Source organism: Ambystoma mexicanum, chromosome 8 (assembly GCF_040938575.1).
Source record: "Ambystoma mexicanum isolate Mex_15411 chromosome 8, UKY_AmexF1_1, whole genome shotgun sequence".
NCBI classification, from domain to species: Eukaryota; Metazoa; Chordata; class Amphibia; order Caudata; family Ambystomatidae; genus Ambystoma; species Ambystoma mexicanum.
The window spans coordinates 1388445371-1388464702 of NC_090929.1; the positions used below are offsets into that span (position 1 = coordinate 1388445371).

Consider the following 19332-nt stretch of genomic DNA (forward strand, 5'->3'; position numbering starts at 1 on the left):
GGGATATTCCTTTGCAGTTGCCCATATCAATGAGGCATCTCTCCCCATAAATTGTCCTCTGGTGTTGCACATTGCTACGTGTGACATACAGTGTGCTGTAGGGACATCGATTTCTATGGCCACAAAGACCTTGGATGTTCCCATGCTGTATGGAAGAAGTGCACAGACGAAGCATTCACCTTCAGCTTTCCTTCTTCCGACCTCCTTCATGTGTTGGTACCAGATGTTGTTTCCCAGATGTGCTGTGCTATCCAGGTAGTCATTCAGTTCATTGTTATCTTCGTGTGGGCTTCTCTTTATTCTTAATGTCTTTCTGTAGTTTGCTATAACTATATCTTTAAATGCGTCTGTGCTGCTTTTCCATGCTGGGGGTCTCCCAATCATGCTTGTCGGAGGGGCAGGCTTCTTTACCTGTATCGCTGTGGTGGGAGGTTTTGTGTTTCTCTTCTTCTCCTCTTGTATTCTCTCGTAGAGCTCCTTTAACCACCACCTGTGTACCGTCTGCCCTTTGTATGGCCGCGTTGTGAGCCTGGTGCTTGTCGTTACAGTGTCTGTGGTTCTATTTTTCAGTTCCTCATGCAGTTTCTTCGCTCTTGCTATAGACGGGAACAAATGGTCTATCAGCATTTGTGTCTTTGCAGTGAATTCTTGTGTAGCTGTCTCTGTCTTCTTGAGTGCTTTGGTTATATCTTCTTTAGTTGGCCTTTCGCTTGCTTCCTCTTGGTTACTTCCACTATTTTCTGGAACTGGTTGTTCGGTAGGAAGTCTCTTACTTTCTGTTGCCATCGTTCGAGGTTCTGTAGCCATTGACACTTGCCCTTGTTCGTGTGCATTCAGTGTGTGTGTGCGTGTAGTGGTCAGTGCTACATATTCATTCATTCCGCGCTAACCGTGTCTCCAGCTTTTCACTTCATTCGTTTCCTCAAGTGTGTATGATTCACTGCTAATTACATTCAATTTTAGTTTGTTTACTTTACCATCAGGTTGTCTTGGAACCGGAATGACTATATAGGGTCTGGGTGCTTTCGTAGGATTCGTACGTACATCATCTGGTGGGTGCACTGAAATTGGAGCGCTTTGTGCACCAATAAAGAATGCAGTTCTGATTGTTAGTGACAGAAAAGCAATGATAATTACTATGCAAATACACATTATCGGTCTATATGAAAGCTGGCAGCATTTCCTTCCAGGGAAGCAGGGGCACCCCTCCGTTGGCGGTAGGACCAAGCTACTGTTCTGGGCCCCCATTTCAATCATATCAATTGTTAAAGTTCTACAAAGTTCTATTCTTTTCATTTACTCCATTATTGTCTTTCAGAAAATTTGTAACATAAAGTGCCTTTTGCTTCGTAAGTGTCCCCCTTCTCGAGGGTGACGATTGTCTCTGGTTACGGGATGCAGTTCCCTTGCTAGACTATGGAAAAAGATTAGACTAGCCCCTTTTGGTGAGTCACATTCATTGAGCATATTCAAAATAGGTTGATTCTCCATACATTCCCCGAATCTGCTTCAGTCCTAAGTACATGCTGGAACCTGTTTGAATACGGAAATATTTAAAAATAGAAATAATGAAAAAAATTGGAAAAATGGTAACACTCAAAATCAAATCAAAATAAGAATAACAATGAACATGAAAATGAAAAATAAGGATGAAACAAAAAGATGAAGTTCTCTTCTCTGCTCTACTGTTTCTCTGTCTCCTGGATCTGTCCCTCGGCGGATGGTTTCACTGGAATCTCCTTAGGTACTCTCTTTGAGCGTTGGGCAGCTCCACCTGGAGCATGATGCTATGGAGGAGTGTTCCCATGTGTGCAACATTAGCTGGGTCTCTGAAGAAGGTGATGACGTCAACCTCTGCAGGCCTTCCTACCATTTCTGGATAGTCAGTGATTAGACGAAACAGGACATTATGTGCCAGCCGTCTGTCCTCGGGTGACGGGGACATTTGTCCTGCTTGGCTGGTTTCTGGATCACAGGCCTTTCTTTTAACGTGAACAGTCTCTGCACTTTCCTGCTGCGTGGATTACGACCACGTAGTTTAGCTTGATCCACAGTTGGTTCAGATATTCCTTGTTTCTTGGATCTCTGATGTACGTTAGTGGATCCGTGGTTCTCCCGATGAGTCCTGGGCACTCCTCTATAATGCGAAAGAAAAGCGTGTATGTCAGTTCATCGATGATCACTTGTGGTGGAAGCATTTGTGTCCTTATTACTGTATTCGAACAACTTAGCGAGGGCTTCTGCGATGACAGTCAGTAGTTGCCAGATTACCTTCTTATTAGCAGGATCTTGTATAAAGTCTGTGACACTGGAGACTCTTCCTACGAGTGACGGGTATAAAATTACCACTAGCTGAAGGTAGGTCAATACATCCCATGTGAGATTTCTTCCTTGAGATACCATGTAGTCTGTGAAACAACGTCTCGATATTGGCTGCTTCAGGACACTGTTTTGAAAAGTCTTTCGCTCAGTCTATCAGAGTCTTTGTTTTTCAGCAATGCTCAAGGATGGCTTGATTCAAAAGTTTGTGTGATCAGTGTGTTGTGGCTTGGATGCACAATTCTCTTCTTTTCCCTGCAACTGTGATGTACAGAGTGTCCATTTTAAACCCTCGTCCCCTTTTCGTTGTTCTTCACCCTGCAACTATAATGCACAGAGTGTCCGTATTATGTCCTTATTCCCCCTTATGCCCTGCGGAAAATGTCCCTGTTTTTAAGCCACAACTTGCGCAGGAGTTCCTTTTCTGGTCTTTGCTGCTTATGCGTCCTTCTTCCTCGTCATGGATCTCGTCTGCACGTGCTGAGGTTCTTCCCCGTTGTCTGTGGTTTCTTCGCGGTGAGGTGCAACTGGAGGGCTCTGCCAGATATATAGTTTAATGTCATTTAGGAAGAGCCATGCCCTCCTGCCCTGCCGCTTGATGGCTGAAGGAGTGCAGTCCTCCACGATGAAAGGGCCATTGAATCTTGGCTCGTCCCACCTTTTCCTCGTATGGTTCCTTATCAATACTGCATCACCAGGGAAGACGAGGGGCGCACATAGACCTTGAACTGTGTCTGTTTCAGCACCTCCTGTTGTGTTTTGTGCTGTGCTTCACCCTTTTCACCGTCGCAGCAGTTGGCCTGAAATGACAGAGAGGCTCGATGTCATGCAGTTCAAATACTCCAGCATTTCGGTCCCCGAGACCTCTCTAGTTGGCTGGGCATCACATCTAGCTCTATCACGGGAGGGTAAGAGGGGGTCCTCATTCTCCTGCTCGTGACTATCTCGTGCGGCGTAAGATGATGGTTGGAGCCTGGCTGGTTCCGAAGTGCATACAATGCCAGTGGTAGACCGTGCAGCCATCCATTTTTTAGAGTGAGTTTCAACTTGGCTATCCTCTCCTTTTAACGAGCCGTTGAGCCTCTCACATATACCATTACCCACAGGATGATACGCCGACGAGAACTTGTGCTTTATACCAAGCAACAAGCTGATCTGCTCAAATATTGCATTGACAAAGTGAGCCCCGTTATCAGACCTCATTACCTCGCACACGCCCCATCTAGGGAACACTTCCCTTACCAGGAACTTAGCAGCACAGGTTGAGTCGGGGTGTGTACAGGGACCTGCTTTTATCCGTCTAGAGAATGGACACACCACCCATGATGTACCTGTACCCGTTGCACACTTGAATCATGTCGACATAGTCGATATGTAAGTGCTGAAAAGGCCTATTTGGCCGGGGGATGATTCCTCTCACTACTTTTAATGTATGCCCAGCGGTGAATTGCTGGCAGATTATGCAGTTCACCATAAAGAATGCAACATGCTCCGCTAAATTCGGTGTAAATCAGTCTTCTGCGAGCGTTGCAGCGAGATTTCTTTTGACATATGAAACGGGTAATGTAATTGCTCCGATGCTATCTTTAGTAGGGCGACAGGCATTACTGGTTTACCAGTGCTGTCTTGCCTCCACAACCCATCAGAGGGGTTTAAAGAACACCCTTGACGCTTCCATAGATTCTTCTCTTCCTGAGGTGCCTCCCCTTGGAGCTCCATTAGTTGAGTCTGCCCCATATTGCTATAGGCCTCTGGTGTGGCTTGTGCTACCATCATACGCTCATGGGTGCGTGCCACCTCCACGTCCATGATTGTTTCACTCTTAGATGCCATACGCTTGGCTTCCGTGTCTGCTTCATGGTTTCCACGTGACAGGAAATCCATCCCTTTGGTGTGAGTGGCGCATTTCACGACCGTTATGCTCACTGGGAGCTATAGTGCCTTTATCAGCCTGTCCAATAAGGCTGCATGTTGCACTGGCCTGCCGTCTGCTCGGAGGTAGCCCTTCCTTTTCCAGCGTGCTAAGCCTGCATGCACGGTTGACGTCACATAGGCAGAGTCACTGTACACCGTTACTTCCTGGTCTGCATGATTCTGAATGGCGAGTATCAACGCCAATAGTTCTGCAGCTTGTGCTGAATAGTGAGATGGTATTCGTGCACTGACAAGTACTTGAAACTCTCCATTCACTAGGTGTTTTGCCACGCCTCTGTATCTTTGTCCATCCTCTTGGTCGATTCTTCATGAACCGTCAATGAACACAATCTCGCCACCTGCCAGGGCATTTTCCTTTACCCTGGGGATTTCATCATAGAATTCCTCATAGTTTTCACAGTCGTGTATAGGTTCTCCCTCTGTGACTGGCTCAGCTATGAACGTAGCGGGGTTTACTGTTTTACATCAAACTACTATGATCGATGGGTTAGAGATAATCACCTCATAGGCAGACGCGCTCTGAGATGTCAGTGTGCCCTTTGGTTTCTCTAGAATGGTCAATAATGAGTGCTCGATGTATAACGTCATGGAGCATCCCATTACAATGGATGACGTCTTCTCTATGGTGAACGCGGCGGCAGCTAAATTTTGTTTGCATGGGAAGCGGCCTCTCATAACCGGGTCCAGACTCCCACTGTAATACGCTAAGGGCTTATACCCCAGCGAGGTTCGCTGAACAAGTACTGCTGTCATAACATTGCCATCTGTATGTGAAACAGGTAGAATTCCTCTGCATAATTAGGAATCCCAAGAACTGGGGCCTTACAAATCGCCCCCTTGAGTTCTGCAAACCCCATCTCCATTGCCTCAGTCCATTCAATCTTTTCCTTTGTCGCCTGGGCCTTCTTTAGGGCCTGAAGCAAGGGCTTGGTATAAGAGCTGTAATCGAAGACCCATGCTCTGAGATAATTGCACAGGCCTAGGAAGCTCTGCATTTGTTTTATCGTGAGCGGCTTAGCCGTGTTCATGATAGCTTCAGCGCTTTCTGGGGCTACCTTTTTTCCCTCGTGTGAGATTAACTGGCCTATGTACAGCACCTCTTGTTGACAGTATTGTAACTTTTCCTTGTCAACTTTATATCATTTCTCAGCCAATATAGTCAGTAGCTGGACAGAATCGCGCCTGCATTGCTCTTCAGTGTTACTGCAGATCAGAATGTCATCCACATACTGTAAAACAATACCGTCTACTGCAATATTGCTTAGGTCCATTTGCAGGACTCTGTTGAAAATGGATGGAGACTCACAATACCCCTGTGGCAATCTCGTGCTCTTCAGATGCATTTGTCTGAAAGTAAACGACGTCGGATCTTGCGAGTCATGGTACAATGGGATTGAGAAAAAAGCATTTTTCAAGTCCATCACCGTAAAATATTTTGCCTCAGTGGTTATGTTGCATATGATTTGAAGCATTAATAATGAAACAGGAATTATATATATAATATATATCTTGGGATTTATTAATATGTTAAGGTATAATCAATATGTATAAAAAGGGGATGTAAAAGGAGTCTCTGAAGGGAGGTGCTTCAGTATCTCCAACCGTCTTCTTAGTGTCTTCTCCCCTCTCCATTCTCCTTCTAGAATCCCTGTAGATTCCACACCAGTGTAGCAGCAGATGTACCATGCTACACATCCCTCTTCTTTCTAGACAAGTCTTTACTCTCCATAGTGTGTTAAGTACTTCGGTCTTTGATACTTTCTCCCAAACCTTGATACTGACGTTTTCATCATAGTTGGTACATATATGGAATTTACTGGTAAGGAAAACTTTCTGGTTCTCTTAACATTCACCAACATCAATTCTGTCCATACTCTCACCACTAGCTTTATTATTCACTTCCATGATTCTACCATTATTCCATACTCTTCCATCACTTGTTCTTACCGCATGTTTAAACACTTCAATAACTTGGATAGGATCAGACCACCTAATGCCTTTGACTCTCAAAGCTTCCGGAAGCTTCACCTTCACAAAACAACCTACTTCCAATGGCTCACTACACCTAAATCTTTTCCTGTCATGCCGTGCTTTATTCCTACTTTGACTCTGTCTAATCATATCTACAGCATTATTGGGTACTACTCCCATATTTATCACTTCACCCATCCATCCAGGACATAATTTGGTAGTTGCTTTTCTACCTCTGCTCAATTTGAATGGTGATATACCTGTAGAACTGTGCGGAGTGAACCTATGTGCTATAATGACATTCCTGACTGCTTCTTTACAACTCATTCCATTGGCCCATCCCCATCTAATGGCATCTTTGAGAATCCTTTTGTATCTTTCTACTACACCATTAGTCTGTGGGTGATACACCGCACTAGTCATATGCTTGATCGATTTTTCTTTCAGGTAATCTTCCATCTCTCTCGAGACAAATTGGGGACTATTATCTGATAGGATAACTCCAGGATATCCTTCTCGAACACATACCTCTTCCATGAAATTGATAATATTTTTAGTTGTGATATTCAACATAATTTTCACTTCTGCCCACTTTGTTAAAATATCAATCATTACCACACAAAACATTTGACTTCCTTCACTCCATATCAGACCCATTATATCAATCCCTACTTTCATCCATGGTCTACCCGGCACATCGGTCATAACCATCGGATACTCATTACCCACACAACTCTTATCAGACTTATTACAAAGGATACAGTTTCTTATGATCTTCTCAATTTCTGCATCACACCCCGGCCACCAGAATGTGTTCCTTATCCTGGACTTGGTTTTGGAAATGCCTTGGTGGCCTCCATGTCCCAGATCAATTATTTTCTTCCTGACATCTTCAGGCGGAATTAATCTATCTCCTCTAAGTAAATATCCATCTTGTACGCTGAACTCATCCCTGACACTCCATAAACCTTGCACATCTGCCTCCTTGATCTTATTGACAGGAACATGTTTATTGTTGATATTTTCCATCATAAACTGTAATTTTATGTCGTTATTCATGCCTTCCATCCATTCTTCCTTAGCAATAGTTGTGTCCAGCAACATACATATCATTTTGTGTTGATTCTCTTCATCTCCATTTCCACTTTCCTCTTGAACATTCGTAAGCCTGGATAACCAGTCTGCAGCATAATTCCTTACTCCTGGAATATACTTAACCACTACATTGAACTCTTGCATCCTATGCACCCATCTCCATATCCTTGTCGACACCTTGTCCAGTTCTTTGTTCATGAATAGTTCCACAAGTGGTTTGTGATACGTGTTTTTCTCAAATTGTGTCCCCCAGACAAAACTTCTGAATTTGTTCACTGCCCATACAATGGCTAAGGCCTCCTTTTCGATTGTTGCATACGACTTTTCTGCTCCCTTTAGCAGCCGTGAAGCAAACGCAATTACCTTATCCTCTACATCATGTAGTTACGCCAACACCGCACCTAGGCCCACATTACTAGCATCCGTTGTGATCACCGTACGCTGTCCTCTTACAAAGTTCTTCAGTGCCGGCGCAGTTGTCAGGGCATTCTTTATGTAATTGAATTCCTTCTCACAATCTTCATTCCATTCATATTTGACATTCATCCTGGTGAGATCCCTCAATCCAGCTGTGTGATCAGCAAACTTTCTAACATATTTAGAATAATACTCAGCCATTCCAAAGGATGTCCTCAGTTGTTCCTTGTTGCCAGGTGTAGCCATATTATTGATACTCTATTCTCAAGACAGTGGAAAACCACAGTTGGGGATTGGTAAACCTCTTACTCCGTGGAGTGAAGTCTAATATCTACAAAAAGAAGTTTAAGGTTATTTCTTAAAAAAGGGAAGAAAGTGCCACCACTTACATGGGTATCCTGTCTCACAGATAAATTTTTAGGCAAAAATAGATATAAATTTTATTAGTCGTACAAAATTCATTTTAAAAATAGAAAATTCATCATAAAAAAATGATCATATCACATGGAACAAACAATCAATTCTAAAACCACACAAATAATTCAGCTTCAATCGGTTCTAGTCTCAAATTTGATCTTTTGGTCAACCCGTATGACCCAATCACACTGAGTCCCCTCGCCTCGAAATCAACTTTTGGCTAATTCAGTTCTTAGTTTCCCAAAAACCCAACTTGTACAAGTTTCTGTCCCATTATCACAACAATGTAGGACATTCTTCAGGGGTGTGTAGTGTCTTGTGTAGATCTTATTCAAGATGAAACCACATTTCCAAAATTCTATCTTCTTTTAGAAGTCGGTATACCCTGTTAATATAAAGGAGGCACTATATTACTCTCTCTTATCACAATGTTAGTCCATTGATTATGCTAACTTTTTAACCCTTATCCCCATAAGGGTTAAGAAGATGTTATTAATAACATACCTTCCTGACTCGAGGGTTCTTTATCCTGGAGTCTTCTTTCAACCTCGATTGGTTAAATTAAGGCAAATATCCAATTAATGAAGGACTTAATGAAGGACTTCATGCAATATTATTGATTGCAGACATCAAGTCCGGCTTGGGTATAATCCCCTGCTCTGATATAACATGGCCTAGATATTCAATTTGCTTCCTATGAATCTTTGACATCTTATGACATTTTCTCAATGCTCCATCCAGAATTCTATCATGCTCTGCTTGATCTTTAGCAAATACAAGAATATCATCTTGAAAACAAATAATGCCCTCATCACCATCAAAAATGTGATGCATGGTCTTCTGAAACACAGAAGCTGCTGATATAAGACCAAATGACATTCTCCTATATTGATACAAACCCTCCGGGGTTATAAACGCTGTCAGATGCCTTGAGTCCTTGTGCAACCGAATTTGGTGATATGCAGAAGTAAGGTCTAGGGTCGAAAACACTTTTGCTGACCCCATCGTTGATAGCAACTCTTGAATGTTGGGAAGCGGATGTCTCTCAGGGATGATGCACTTGTTCAGTTCTCTGAGGTCGATACACACTCACCTTTCCAGAGCTCTTCCTCACCACTACCAATGGTGATACCCATTCAGAAGCATCAATTCTTTCAATTATGCCCTGCTCTTCCAGTTTCTTCAATTCGCTTTTGACCTCATCTCTCATGGCTAAGGGCACATTTCTCAGCTTCTGTGCAACCGGTTTACAATTCTCTCTGAGCTGTATCCTGTGCGTAATCCCTTTCGCACAGCCTATTTCATCCTTAAACACCTCCTTCTTCACTGCCTCTCTAGACATCTCTTTGGATTCAATCACATATATAGACACCTCAGCACTGGCATCCAATCTGACCTTCAGCCATGCCTGATGCGTCCAGCTAAGTAGAGGCATTGTTCCTTTTCTTGATACATAGACTTTTCCTTTGGCAATTCTATCCTGGAAGAATAATTTCGCCTCGAACCATCCAATAATATCTATTTTCACGCCATCATTGGATTAATGTCTGATTCATTAAGCCATCTTGGACCAATTCTTCTCCATGTCTTTTCGGGCAGCAATGTATACTTCGCTCCTGAATCAGTCATCATTCGTACTGGAGCATCATTTATCATAATGATGGTCTTGGGACTCTCCAGTTCCGTGCCATTCGCAGTATCGCTAACAGCAAAGACAAATTCTTCCTCTTCATATTCTTCTGGACCTCCAATCCAATTCATGCTTCCTTTATCAACCCTACAACATTTGGCCAAATGGCCCCTTCCATTGCAGTTTTTGCATATAATGTGGATAGCTGGACACTCAGGAATGTTAGCCCAGTGCATGGGACTGTCGCACCTAAAGCATGTCCTAATCCTTCCTCTGCCTCTCTGACTCATTTCACTCATTTGAGGCCGTCTATTACTCATGAACCGTCCTCTGTTGTATCCTCCATACCCACGTGCAAATCCTCTACTTTTTACATCATTACTGTATCTAAGTGCTTTGCATCTTGGGTTCCTGCTTCCGTTTCACCACAGCATTTTGATTGTTCCCATTGTCAACTTTTGTCATTTGAATTGCATTGTTAGGATTTTCTGGCTTTAGAGTAGTATTCTTCACCCTATCCTCAAGCGTCTTGACACAATTCTCCATATGTTCAACCTCTTTGGCTATACGTAGTACTACATCCAAATCAGGATCGTCTTCAGCCCAAAGTCTCTCTCTAATTTTAGCGCTATTACACTCCAGCATGAATTGATCTCTGAGCCTTTCATCTAATTGTGGCCCAAATTTGCAATTCTTTGCTAACTTTCTCAGGACAGTTATAAATTGTTCCACGCTCTCTCCACTTTCTTGCGACCTCTTACCAAACTTATACCTTTCCAAGATTGTACTCAATTTCTTTTCATAGTGTTTATTCAATTTGGCAACACATTTTTCTTATTCTACAATTCGTATTCATTCATATCATTCATACAGGATTGTAGATGGATTAGGGACTAGAGGGAACTCGGCTTCAACAATACCGTTTAATGCTCTTAAATCTTGGATTAAACGCCAAGACCCTCCCTTTGATTTCTTCATGGGGTAAATCACCGATTTACAGGGTGATTCTGACATCACTAGGATGCCCTGCTCCATCATGGCGGAAATTGTCTTTGTGATACCTTCATCCGCTTCTCTGGAAATTGGTTATTGTCGCGCTCTTGGTAAAATTGCTCCTGGTTTCAGTTTAATTTTCACTTCTTCTGCCCCCTTCAGGAGGCCTACGTCATAGGGTCCTGTAGTCCATACTGAGACAGGCACTTGGGCCATGTCACCATCAAAGTATTCTGGACGTATCGGTGCCAAAATCATTCTCTGTGGCACCTCTCGTTTGATCATTTTGACCCAAAATATGAGACTCACTTCCACCCTAGTCTCTTCTAGGTCAGGGTGTTCTTCGAACAGACAGATCATCAGTGACGTCAGTCATTCGATACCCTTCTTCAATGGCGATAATCGCGCACCATTGTCTGCCTTCGTCATCATACCCTTCGACCAGTGCTACATTCCCTCGCACTGCGGCAGTATGTATCATTAAGGCAAATACTTGTCCCTCTTCTTCATGCATAGGTTTTCTTGGCCTGAATAGGAACTCATCAGGGGTTCTCATAGTTTTATCTGCGAGGCCTGGCAATCCCTCCATGAGCACACGCACACCATACGCGAAGACTTCTGGCTCTAATGGTATAGCTCTCATGGCTATGCGTCCGGAGTATGCTCTGATTACTTCGCACACGTTTGAATAATGCATTCCTGGAGTGGAGCATACTATGCCATCCTCCGTAAACGAACTTGTCATATTTAACTTAGTCATTAAGTCCCGACCCAAAATGTTTACTGGCGTCTGGCATGAATATATTAGGGGTACATTCATCTCACAATCCCCTACAGAGACTGGGAGATTGTCCGTAAAGGGAACTCTACTGTGAGCTCCTGTGAAACTCTGAGTATCTATGGCCTGGCCGGACAAGGAAAACTTGCCTTCTCGTATGCACAAGCGCGTTTCACCCATGTCAACTAAGAAGGAATATTCTTTCCCCCCTATGACGACATTTACCCTTGGTTCCCTGTTAGGGTCTGGTGTCACTGATAGGATAGAGCACATCAGAGTTCCCCGTGAACCGTCCTATTGTATATATAAGTTTGTTCCAATGTACACTTGTGGATTTCCTCCATTTCCAGGGTTGACTCCCCCTCCGGAGTTTGTTTCCTGTGATATTTGCGGAAGTGCCTGTTGGGATTGCCCCTGTGGCAAGTTCCCCGTGTTCGAGGGTTGCGCATATTGCTGCACGCCCGGTGCCGGTTGCTGCACTGTGTGATTCTGTGCACCGCCCTGTTGCGGGAAGGCAGGCTGGTTCACCATGCATGTTCCCATTCCTTGTCCATTTTGCCACGCGTCTTGATTTCTTCACGTGCGTGCCACATGTCCTGTCATTCCGCATAGCCAACACACTGGCGGTGTTCGGGTCATCTGTCCATTTGGCATATCTGGACTGCCCATCTGCATGTTTTGAAAACCCCCTTGATTATCCTGGAAACCTCCCGGATTACTTTGAAACCCTCCCTGATTACTCTGCCAATCTCTTCCTCTAAATCCCCTTCCACTCTGGTAAAATCCCGCATTACCCTGGTTATTCTGCGATGGGTTAGTCACTTGTTGTGTACTTGGTTCAGCTGGGCTCGTCAACATAGCTCCTTCGAGAGCATATTTTGAGAATTTCTTTTGCACCCGCTTTGCTTCCTTACCTTACGAGGTGCCTCCCTTTTTTGATTCTTTTCTTGCAACAATCTACAGTAGTGTGCAATTTTCAACTGTATTTCGGCCCATGGTTTAGCTTCTACACCTACCAATTTCCTGAGCTGTTTTTGCACCGGTTCAGGCAACCCTTGGCACAATATATGGTAGAATACTGGGATAGATTTCGTCCAAGATTCATGAGTTTCGAGCACCCAGGCGTCTTGAAAATTCTGGATATAAATCAATGGATCCTCTGACTCTCATTTTTTGAGTCATTATAGCTCCCATATCAGAAGTGTCTGGGTACAGCACTCGCAGTGCTTTCCATACTGCTGCTCTACAATTTTTGAATGGTGCTTTGAATGGGTAGTGTTAATTATGGTTACTCCAGGGTACCCAACCCGCTTCCACACATCGTCTGCTCTCTCACCAAGTATGGCGATCAGGAGACCCTTAATGTCCCCTATAGCTAACATGACACCCCCTGTCATTTTTTTCTAACTCGTGTATCCACTTCCCAGCTCCCGATTTCAGTATTTGAAGCTTGTTTTTCAGGTTCTCTCGATCCATGTGTGGCCATGCAATATATTGTGGTCTTGCGCCCCCTTTTCTAGCAGTGGGAATTGAAATGCGCAGTCTTCCTTCTCCTTCCCCATAGCTCTCCTGTCTAACGCTGGGGTAGCACTCCCGCATTGCCATCTACTTGGCAATGTCCTCAATCTGTCTACATAGGCAGGTGCTGGCACCCCCCTCTGACCACTGGGTACACCCTCCTGTCGGCCAGGCTGCGCGTCGGACTCCGATGCCCTAGGTGCGGACTCACTAGCGTCTGACCATTGTACCCCTTGGTCCCTTGAGAGACGCTTCTCGCGCCGTCTCCCTTCTTCGTGTGTCTCGTCCTCCGTCTCCCCACCGGAGTCGGATGATGATTGTTGCCATTTTACGCAACTCCTTGCATCTCCTTCGTTCTTACCAATCTCCAGTCTATCTAGGGACAGTCCCCTGCTCCCACTACTTCAGGTGACATCCTCGGTGTCGTATTGTTGAGTGCTTTCCAAGCGCTCGTCTTGCCTTCCCCCTTGGGGAATTTGTTCCAGCCCCATTTCATTGTATATTTCATCAATCGTTTCTCTGATGCTTCTGGTGTCTAAGTCCTCTTCCATATTTGCCCCACTCTTGCCTGGTATTGAGTCATACCCAGAAAAGAATTCTTCAATGTCTTCCCATTCTACAACAGGATTGGGTTTTTTAACTTCCTGCTCCAAATATTCAAGATTCCGTGCCCTCTGTCTACGTTTGCGTTCTATATCACCATCGACTTCCTTGCGCTTCCTCGCTTCTTCGCTAGTCTTATCTTCTTCCCTTCTTTCATTTCTACATTCCTTTGTCCTTCTAACTTTCTCACCTTCCCGTCTCTTTACTCTTTTCACGTACTCTTTGCTCTTCTTCCAACCTTAGCATGTTCTGCCTGTACTGTTCATAGGCTGCGTATTGTGTGCGACTGAGCGGTATTCCTTGCTCTTCGCGATAAAGTTGTTCTCGTCTCAGCCTATCCTTCCTTTTTACCTTTTCGTCCCTCATTACCTTCTCCTTTTCTCTCTCCTTTCTTTGCATCTCATCAGACTTCTCTCTCGGTCTCACATCATCACTTCCTTTACTATTGAGTTTCAACAATATCTGTCCTCCCATCCATTCGTCTTTTGCTAATGCTATCTCATCAGTTCTGCCTTTGCTTCCTTTCCATTTCTTTCCCTCTCTCTCCTTAACGAGAGGTGCACAACTCTGCGCCTTGTCTTTCCTCTCCTCATTGCGTCTCTCCTTGTCCCTCAGGACTGTGGAGGTAAAATTAATTTCCTGCTCCTTCTCCTTGATTTCGTCACTACTGTAAGTAGGTGACTGATATGCGGGGTTGCTATACCCCGTTGCTTCCTTAAATTCTCTCAGCGGGTAGAGTCCCTCTATCTTACTCCCCTCGATCTCTGGCTCAGGCGGGGCTGGTGGCACGGTAGGCGTCTCACCCCCCCCTCCGTGCATACGTTTAGTATCCAGTCTGCAGGAGGCTCTTCCTCCTTTGGCTGTTCGAACATTTTTCACAGTTCTAGAACAGCAAGACGCTTCTCTAGTTTCTTGCCTGTGTATGTGGCATGTAGATAAGTCGTCATATGCTGTAAGACGGCTTTAGATAAGGACCCGTTCTGTGGCCACGGCATAAACATTTTGTGGGCGGTACCCTTAACCCACTCTGTGCTGTATTTTTTAAGCTTGGGTGCATGTTTGGGCAACTGCTTGCACAAATGGGCAAGTGTGGTTATCTCTTCCATACTTGAATTTCGTTACCAACAGTATTTTATGCTATTTTCACACGTCCAACAGTATGAGCGAGCACCAAATACGCAAGCTCCAATCCAATCTTTCCCTCCAATTCTATATCCTCAATTTACTCAAGAACATCAATCCATTGACGATTTCCTCTTAGTTACGGAATCGCGTAAAGCCCAAACTTCATTTCAAACAATCAATGATACAGTTCTTTACATTTGACATATAACAGGACACGCATGACAGACATTTGACAGACTAGACGGACACCAGCTGGACACACATATACTTGCCTTCTAATCAATACCCCGACATGGGGTTTAAACAAACCCCATTAGTGCCGTCTTTAATCGTCACTGTAGTCTAATAGTCCCCCATTATGTGGGCTCTGCGTTCTTTTGACTGCTGTATTAAAGCGCAGGAACAAGGCGAATCCTCTTACTTTTTCTCTCGGGTGCCCTCCCGGTAACTTACTTTTTCCTCTTGGGGTGTCCTCCCGGTAACTTAGCCAGCTATAAACCATTCACAATTCTATACATTCACACTGCACACCATTTCCTCCTACACAAGATCAAAATATCACTAGCGAATGACTATTAGTGAGTGGAAATGTTGCACCCCGGGCATGAAAGCATTCGGAACGGTTGTCTGATCTACTAGCTCCTGTATTGACAAAACACAATCTTCTGTCCAGTGACTTCTCATTGGTCGTAAGGGCCATCCTGACCTCTGGGTATCAAAGGGTTCATGGTGAGGTCTTCTCTGAGGCTGTCTCAGTATTGTGTTTCTTCTTTCTTTAATCTGTGTGCATTGTGGTGTATTTGTGTTGAGAAATTAACTTTGTACTGAAGGGGGAGGCAGATTATTGCATTGGGGCCCAGTGTCTGATTGGCTTACAATAATCTAATCGTGCCACTCTACCCTTCCACCGACCTCTCCCTCTATATTCTCTTCAGAAAGCCCCTCTACCTGTTAGGGGCCCTTGTCCTTGGAGGCTCTGTTGTTCTTTCTTTTGTTCCTGACTAGGGGTGTCACGGTATTCGTTTTATGACGGTACGATAACCTTCTTTCCAAATGACGGTATACCATGGTTATTGCGGTATAGCAGGTGGAGTTAACTGATCTTAACAAATCTTTTCTAAAAGGTCATAAATTGACAGATTTATCATCACAAACAAAACCAGGCACCCAGGGCTAGAATTGGGCTTTTCAACATACTTTCCACTGAAATGCCTTGCTTCCACCAAACACAAACACACGTGTGGAGAGGAGGGGGTGGGGTGGAGGCCTGCTGCAACTGGCAAAGCAAACTGAAAAGCTTTTCTTAAGTTGTCATTTAGGCTTTTTTCTTCCCCACTGGCTACTGGTGAAGATGAACATGTTGCCATCTTGATAACCTGCATGCCACAGATCAATGGAGGCTGATGGTAGTATACGCTTGCACACACACACGCACACACGCACACACGCGCACACGCGCACGCACTTTCTTTTTACGTTACAGCCTTTGCGGGCCAAAAGGTGTTCAGTAATCGCTGACATGTTACCCTTTGGTATGGCAGCAGGGAATACCCACAGAGATGAGTGAATTTCGCAGTGTGACTTATTATATGTAAATTCAATGATGGAACCAGGGAAATCCCGCATTGCCATATGTTTAGAGAACATTATCCATTATAAATATATAAACCCAAAAGCCGCCACCCCAAAGTAAACCCTTTTCCTTCTTGACACTGTATCTATTCTTCCTATTGCTAACATATTGATTTTGTGTAAGGCACGTGTGGTTTATGGAATGGCATTAAAAACTGCTTCAACTGAAACTACTTGGCAGACGGCACATCCAACAGTGCAAAACCACGACTGTGCAGCAATTGCTTACTGCAGCCTTTCCAAATCAGATTCAAAAGCACACTTAACGGTATGAACGGTATAAACAATGTGACGGTTATTATTGTTCAATTAAGTGGTTCACGGTATCTTTAACGGTATACCGTTATACCGTTACACCCCTATTCCTGACCCGCTACACAATGATTCTCATCTGTCAGTAGTTATGACTATAGTTTATTTTGTCTGGTGAGTGTGCACAGAAATTATTACAATAAGGTAATATATCCGTTGGTAAATAAGTCTCTCTGCGTGGGGTGCAAACACAGTAGAAAAGGTGCCTCTGTGAAAAGCACTCCAAAATAATGTGAAAAGGGCCTTGGCTATTAAGCCAGCGGTGTGAACTGCACTCCCAATAGCCAATGAATGGCTTCTCTTTGCTTAAGAAATTACACAAATTGGTATCTCTTCACTCAAAAATGTATAATTTATTCTTCAATTAAATTCATCGGTAAGTAATCATTCTCCTCAATAATGCAGATGCACTAACAAGGGCCAATGCATTTCAGACACCACCGTCCTTCATCAGGGCCTGTTAGATCATTAACATGAGACTATAAGTCTTTATAATGATGAGCACAAAGCAAAAAGATAAGAATATACACAATTAGGACACCATGTGTTGAAATCTTCACAGTATTTCAGAAATTGCAGTTTAAATAAGTTCATATTGCCAAATCTGCAATGCAAATAGAACAGACACATCATGATAATATCATATGTTATGCATTTACCCCAAGTCACATAAATGGATGATAAAAATGTATTCATACATACGTATTGTGGAATGATCAAATAGTTTTCAACAAACAGAAAAGTAAAATTGAGAAAAATACCATTGGATGCTGAACATACTGAAAGTAGCCTATACAACCTTCTCTCAGTGCCGTACGCATTCATATATTGGAAATGTCTCAATTGACCTACTCACTTTGTGAACGTTGCTTGGATTCTATGCAAACTTCTCTGTCGTCCGCGGAGATAAGCTCAGCTACGCTGTCAATATTCCCACTCGTCTCTGCATGATAAAACATCTTTGTAAGGCTTACCTTTAATCTGGTTGTGTGTATAGTAAAGACAAGGAATTCATTTTACCCAAAAATGTAGACGTCGTTAACTGTGACTCGTGGCTGTCTGCGTGTGACGTTAGTCACATACGGCTCCTGCATGTATATAGACACAAGTTTCTACGGTTGCATCCATCATATGTTGAAAATTCTGTGCGAGTAATGTGCAAGGATCTAGATGCAAAGTTCTCATAGCTGCTGCAACCCGCAGACCCCACAGCAAGAAGTCAAATGCTGCGTGTTGTGCGTTACTGTAAAAGTAAACTCCTGGTTGCCATAGGGACCGAGAATTGTGTTTGGGACGGCCATTTTGGAATGGGAAGGATGTTCTGAAAATGCGTGTGGTCTGCTGTGCTATTATTCAAACACGTCGATTTCCACCTAGAAATGTGTGATTGCAGAATATTGAAACACAGCACTTGAATGAACCCTTAATGTAAAGTTATAAGTAAACCTACCGTCTGCTATTTCAGGGGATGATTGTCCATGCTCACAATAACAATAGAAGAAAGACAGTTAGGCAATCTATCCAAAAACATAGTGTGTAATAAGGGTAATGTAGTGGTGTAATTTGGAAAACTAAACTGCACAGTAATAAATAGATGTTTGGTTATAGTGCTTTCGAGGTAATGCAGATTAAATATATCCATTCATAATCCTAGATCTGTGGTATTACTCAGCAATCGGACATGTTCCCCGTCAAGTACACTTATTGTGAAACCTATTCACACAATGCTGATAATGTTGGATGTTCAAATTACTCACGGCAAGACTCGGAGTCTTATTACCTATAAACAAACAACAAACTGTGTTAACGAAAGCTTACAATTGGATTATATGGTAAATTCAAATTCAAGGAAGCAAAAAACAACTGAGGTCCCATTCTTCATACATGCCTCCCGGAGAGAGGGTATCCAATCTCTCTATCCAAAAGGCCTCCCGTTGGGCTCTTTTTTTCTTGGAATTCACATTATGTCCTTTGGTGTCGACAATATCTAAGATTTGGAATCTTAGTTGGGAAACCGTATGACCTTTTTCTACAAAATGTCTGGCTATCGTTTATTTTGTCACAGCAAATAATCTTCAGTTGGGCTTGGGGTCTGGGATGAAGGCCTTATCTACTGCATCCTGGGCCCTGTCTTTGAATTTTATAATGCCTGAATGCTGTATGACTACTACCTACAAACAGTCTAAATAGTCTGCTGAGGACTCGCCCTTATTTTGTTTGCAGTTGTTTATCTTGTTGCAATCTATCTTTTAGGGATGGTTGTCAAGATCCTGTTTCAGTTCGGTCCCTATTCCAGGGACTGTTTCTGGACATCGGGCCTGCTAAGAGAGTCTCTGCCTAACCACTGGAGGCCTAATTACCCTCAAGAGCTGATTAATGTCAGCTCAGGTGGGGTTATAGCACTGCATTACTGGTTGGAGTTCTGTACAGGAGGGCGGAGTGTGCTCTGACGGGCCCATAGGTCAGAGCTCACCCTCTAGTACCTGTAAGACAAGATAGCTACACGAGAGGGGGTTGGGGTGCAGGATTCACTTACTCCAACACAATTCAATAAGGACAACTCAATAGTTTGGCAAAGGGAAGTCCG

The 19332-nt window shown here is 43.6% G+C and overlaps 1 protein-coding gene across 2 annotated transcripts in view; it reads left to right on the forward strand.

The window, feature by feature from the left end:
- DNMBP (dynamin binding protein) overlaps nucleotides 1–19332 on the forward strand; it is a 938987-nt gene that overhangs the window by 48550 nt on the left and 871105 nt on the right. The window lies entirely within an intron of this gene.